Here is a 6,000-nt window from a genome sequence, read left to right as displayed (position 1 = left end):
TCAGAGACTTTCGTGAAACCCATTTATCTATAGCAAAATATAACTTTTGAACAAGAACATACTATCCTATTACTTACAATAATTAATAAACTAGTTAGAATGATCATTGATATGTCAGTCCAGGAGGCTCTCAATTTCCTTGTTTGGCTTTCAAACAACCTACGTTTCTGTGCATTACACACGGACACCCCTACACAGACTTGCTGTGCTGATCCCAGATGCTCACGTGCAACAGATAAACACGTGCAGCTGTCACACCACGCTAGTGCGAGTTTGTGTAGTTATTTGACCATTTTGCTGCATTTTTTCTTTATACATTATTTAAGTGGAAAAGGGGAAAAAAATCAAATGGCTGATATTTTAAGAACCATTGGTCTCTAAATTTAACACAACTGAGACAAAAACAGCAATCAGGAGGAGTGAGGAATCTTTAGCCTCAACTCGGTGCTCACAGGACTTACACCAGTTAGCTGTGTTCAACTGAAAGGGCAAATGCAAGGGACATGCAGAAAATATTGGAAATAAATTATCTAAGATTGAAGCATAATTGGGAATTCCAGAATGATTTAACATCTCTACCACTCCTCCCTATTTTATTCCATTATCTTTTGCAGAACCAATTTTCACATACATTTTTAGGAATGCATTAAGTATGATATGAAAGAAGAGAAATTCTCGTGCCAAAAAAGAAGAAAAAAATTGGCTCAAGACCAATTTTTTTATAGTTACTGAATGAACTTTATAGTATGAATGAAGATTCGAAAAAATTGCCTTATCAAACAACAAATGCAAACCAAGAAATTAAACACTAATCTACAGCAAAAGTTGCTACACAAGAGACGTTTATTAATGTTCTGTTGTATTTACAGTTTTAACATAGCAAACCAAGGTGAATTACCACTTGGCAGAAAGCACATCATTCTACATTTATAACGCATCAGTTTCTGCTAACACATCATAAAAGCAAGTAGTACAGTATGTTAGGGATCATCTCAAAAGTGCCAAGCTAATTCTTTCTTTGCCCCTAGTAGCTAAACCCCTCCCTACTCCTAACCCCTGGCCTAATCATCAGGAGATAGAAAAGAAAAAGAAAAAGGGACAGGGACTTGAATCATACAGAAAGTGTCAAAACTGCATTTTAGTAATTAAGCTGCATTTGTCCTTGTCCTTTCTATTTTGTACAGAGACAACACCTTTACACAACAAACAATGGATACTGCAAATTTAGAATACAGACTACAAAAAAATTAATGCTTATTATTTACCAATTAAGAACATATTCTTGACCACACCTTAAATGTATTTTGCACTATGGTTTTGCTTCCAAGTGCTCACAGTACAACTGAATACATTTCTAAATTGTAACAGCAAATATGAATTATGTGCAGAAATTCAGTCATAACAAAAGTTTTAACTTTTGAGAAAACCCCTTTAAAATGGCCAGCGTTATACATATCTTACACTAAAATATTTAATTCCAAATTCATTTGAGATGGAGGATGAGTAAAGCAAGACTGCCCCCTACTGACTACAGGGACAAGGCTCATGCGATTTAAAATGACTACAAACAATAGATAAGGCGTTATTAATACATCACAGACTTGATTGAGAGCTTTTTCAAACATTAACCACTAATGATTCCATGATTACAGAATTCTGCATTAACTATTAAAATTTTACACCTAGCAACAAAGAGAGAGAAATGATCTTTTTCAACAGTACTTTATTTTTTTTTAAAGCAGGTGATTATTCCTCTGTGTTCTGCATCTTGATTCACTTCCTGCAGGTGTTCTCTTGCTTCTTGAGAGAGAATTCATAAACGCAGGAAGGCCTTTGCCAGAAAACATCTGCCAGAGAAGGATATTGAATATTGAAACTCTAGTTAGCTTATTTTGGCTGAAAGAAGGATGTGGTCACAAAAGAAGGCAGGATGTTTAGAGACACAAGAAGTCCATTTTAACACAGTTTTAAGATTACTATACACTGACATCATAACATCAAAATTTCTTGAAGTTATCAAAGACTCTAGAACTAGAAAGAACTTAAATGCTTTCTTTAAGACCCATGAGGTTAGGGGTCTCTCTCTCTCTCTCTCTCTCTCTCTCTCTCTCTCTCTCTCTCTCTCTCTCCAAACCTCCTAACAAAAGAACAGAATGCAAACAGCACTTCCGTCATCATCATCACCACCGTGCACTTACCCTCAACAGCAACGACTGAAATTTGGGGATAAAGAGACAGTACGATCCAAGCACACAGGTCATTTTCCTAATACACCTGAGCTGTTTACCCTGCCAATTCTGCCCGATTTCATGCGAGGAAAATTTCCAGTAAGGATACCAGTGATGTCATACTGTACTTACAGCGTGGCATAGTTAAAAAATGACTCTAAACTCACAGGCATCACAAATACTTTTTTTAATCAATTAGGAAAAAAAGGCAATATATTTTGGGGCACTTATCTCTGGGGGAAAAAAATATCTGTAGCCCCAAACTAATTTTTAAAAAGGGAAGTACAGGATTAAAATAAATGCTCTAACAATAATGTCCCTATGTTTTGTTAAATGTAGTTTTCACCCAATACTTTGAGGCATTTCTATACCAGCATAATAAATTGTTTTGGTTCTCATGGAAATAACAGGAAAAAGTACAAGTAACTAAACAAATGCTAAAGAGATACAGTACTTAACAAATATTTATTGAGAAACTACTCTGCTACTCCGCACCAAATGAGAGTTGGATGGACACATGTATAGCCCTTTAGCTTATTTTTCCATCTTTCCAAATTACTGTAAAACCCACAACCAGCCCTTTTATATCTTTTCTGATTAGACAACTGCGTGAGTCTTTAAAAGGCTTACAAAATGCAGAGAAGCTACAACATTGGAGGAAATAAACACATTCTTTTTAAAACTGTTAGTATTTTTCCAAATTCCAAATTCAGTTGGTGTTTTGATTTGAAGTAAACCAATGATATGATACCAACACAAGTGCAACTATTCTTTAGATTGAGAGGCCTCAAAATGTACAAGGACAAAAACGCAATATATAAGGAACTCTAAAAGCCAAAAAGAAGCAAAAAGAATACTGGTAGACCAATGTCAAATGGAGGTTTTCGCAATGAGCCTGAACTCAACAGAAACCTAAATAACTTTAGTTTTATCAATTTCTATTAATAGATAAAAACTAATGTAATAATTACTATTAGGTCAAAACACTAGGGTTTAAAAGAACGTATCATATGATCCAGATAACTAACTGGCCGCTTTCCTTAGTTCCTGCTGCTTCCACAGAAGTTAATTAGTTTTTCACATAACCCCCAAAGTCATAGTCAGCCAACAAAAATTAAAGATCCACTAAGAGGACCCAGGTAGGTTACTAACGGGTGATCTCAATCTCCAGACCAACTCCAAGTGAAAACTGCTTGAGAGTTGCTCACTGCTCTCTAAGACCTGGAGGCCTGTTTAGATCAACTTAACTCTCAAGTTGTTGCAAAAACAAGGGTGGAACACGAACTGGAAGACAGACAGGTTTTAGGGACCATGTACGTCATTACTAAACTGTAGATCCTATCCTATCACTTCAGGAACAACAGGAATCCAACAGCCTACAGATCACTTAATTCCAAGAGAAAGACAACCATTTCTTCTTGGGCACTATGTGATTTTTTTTTTTAAGCAAAAATTCCATGGAAACATTTTTGTCTTGTTACTTTGTAACAAGAGTCCAACAAATCAAACTTTAACTCATGGAGAATTTTCTTTAGTAAGAGAGGTACTAAAGAGGAGGGAGAAGATTATAGAAAGGGAGAAATGAAAGCATTTCTCATCATATGGAAAAAGTCTGATGGCATACATAGCTCCCCAGGTCACAACAGTCACTTACTACAAAGGGCCCTCTCTAGCTCACTAATGCCAGGACTTACAAACTCTCTCTCACCTTCTATTTCAGATGTGGTTAAAATAACAGAATTTAAAATCGAGCAAGCTTCATATATACAAGTGCTTTTGGAATAGTGTTAGATCCCATTTAACTGTGTGACCACCTACTACTGGAGCTAACCACTCAATTACCTGGCAGCACCAGAGGAAATGATAATCCATAAAAATTTATTTTCCCGTTAACTGGTAAATAAGAAAAAGTATGAATACCTTACATTTTTCACCATTTCAGATAAAGATGTTTCTAAAAGGTACCTGTTTCTTTTTCAACAACATAAAAGGAGTATTTTGTTTTTTCTGCTTCGTCAGTCATACTTCTCCTGATGCCACTGTGCCCACCTCTAGTAGTTCCTTCTAGTTTTGCTTACTGTGGGATAGGAAACCAAATTTCCTTTTTTAAGCTTAAATGGGTTTCAAAAGGAACCTGAGCTGCCCCTGTGACAGTGTTCGGCTTGTAACAGCTACTTTGGCTGATTAGAAAGAGGCCTTTTGGCGTCATTTCAAGGTTTGTTTCAAGGTGTGTACTCTGTTTTGGGTAGCCTGAACAGAAAAGTCACTATGCTTATACCTTTTTCCAGTAAAATGCTAGATCTTAGTACAGCCTAGGAATTGAGTTGTTATTCTGATACAGCAAAGTTATTTTAAAAATTTCCTACCCAGTGTCTTTCTGGCAAAAAGTAAGCCTACAGCTGACATTTAACTAGTGACATCTCCATTAAATAAAGTAAGAAGTCCCAATGAAAAACAATAAAATCTTCATACTTTACATGATATTTCTGTAGTACATCTTTAAACTTAATTAAACTAAATTTCCTCTGAACTAAAGAAAACATTCCGTCCGGACAGTTCTTACCCTGCCTATGGACAAAAGAACTTCAGTCTCATGGGATATTATGGCTTATCCCCTCTGGGGATACTGAAAATTAGTAAGGAAGTCATTAGAATTCTAAATGCTGCTCTAAGCCCCCAAACCTTTCATTTAGAGCTCTGAATCCTCTGGGCATGTCAGGAATGATTTCAAATCAACTAGAATAGCAAAGTCAGACAGAAAAGCAAAGAAACCCTCCTCTGCCCTCCAATGGGGGAAGCTCACAGACTCTGATTTCCTGAGAACTCCTAAAGCACCATAAGGCTCCTGACTCCAAAACGCAGAGACAAGCAGATCTGTAATTTCCCTTCACAACTCCAACAGCTTTATTACTAAGGACTGCCTAGTTCAAATCATAACCCTAAAGATGCTTTTCTTTACATTTAGGATACTCCCATAAAACATCTCATGGAGTTTAGAAAATTAAAACAAAACAATAATGAATTTTATAAACAAAAAAACCCTCACTAAAGTCCTTAATGATTCAGAAAACCTTGAGTTCAGGGTTTCTCTCCACCTGGTTATTTGTTACGTATTAGAAGCAAGATGAAGAAGATGTGTAATCCCCTAATAAAGATGGAAATTTCTCTCTAACAGAAGAATGAAGAGAATAGACAGAGGTGTGACCTCAGACCATTTAGAAAGCTACCTTTCAACTAGACTTATAGAAAATATTATTTTAAAACAAGGAAGGAATCTGTCCCCTTAGTATATTTTGGGCACCAATGGATTAGGGGAAATCTGTAGGTGATTTCAGCGCCCTCTGCAAGAAGGCAAACTGTGGCAATCCCAAAGAATCAACTTTTGAATCTGTGGTAGGTAAGAGTTAAACCTAAGGCTCACAAGTAACTATAAATTATAATCAGACATGGAGAGGAAAAAAAGATGACAATGATAATTGCATAAACCTGCACAGAACATCTGATAAGCCTCCTAAAGTTAGGATGTCTTAGACACAAAGAAAGACCCATCACAGGCATTAGGACCTTGGCCAGCGGGTCAGTATCCATCAGTGTCCAGTCTTTGCAACCTATTTAAAATTCAGGACATGCTACACACTTTTAAACACGCAATAAACATTACCTTTCTTTTGAAAAAAAATCATAAACACGAATGGTACTCTTAATGACTAAAATTTTCTTTCAAATAAAAGTACATATTCTCTTGAAGAAACCAACTTTATAACCAACACAA

At 36.1% G+C, this 6,000-nt stretch overlaps 1 protein-coding gene across 1 annotated transcript in view; it reads right to left on the bottom strand.

Moving 5' to 3' along the window:
• Positions 1–825: 825 nt before the first annotated feature.
• The window catches only part of NDFIP1 (Nedd4 family interacting protein 1), a 44,897-nt gene continuing 39,722 nt past the window's right edge, over positions 826–6,000 (bottom strand). Inside the window, exon 8 of the mRNA XM_019739096.2 lies at positions 826–1,847. The gene's annotated coding sequence lies outside the window, so the exon portion shown is untranslated. The remainder of the gene's footprint in view (positions 1,848–6,000) is intronic.

This window comes from Rhinolophus sinicus, linkage group LG10, assembly GCF_036562045.2.
Source record: "Rhinolophus sinicus isolate RSC01 linkage group LG10, ASM3656204v1, whole genome shotgun sequence".
In the NCBI taxonomy this organism is placed as follows: domain Eukaryota; kingdom Metazoa; phylum Chordata; class Mammalia; order Chiroptera; family Rhinolophidae; genus Rhinolophus; species Rhinolophus sinicus.
Note: the sequence above shows the minus strand (reverse complement) of the source record. Positions and strands in the feature narration are given on the sequence as shown.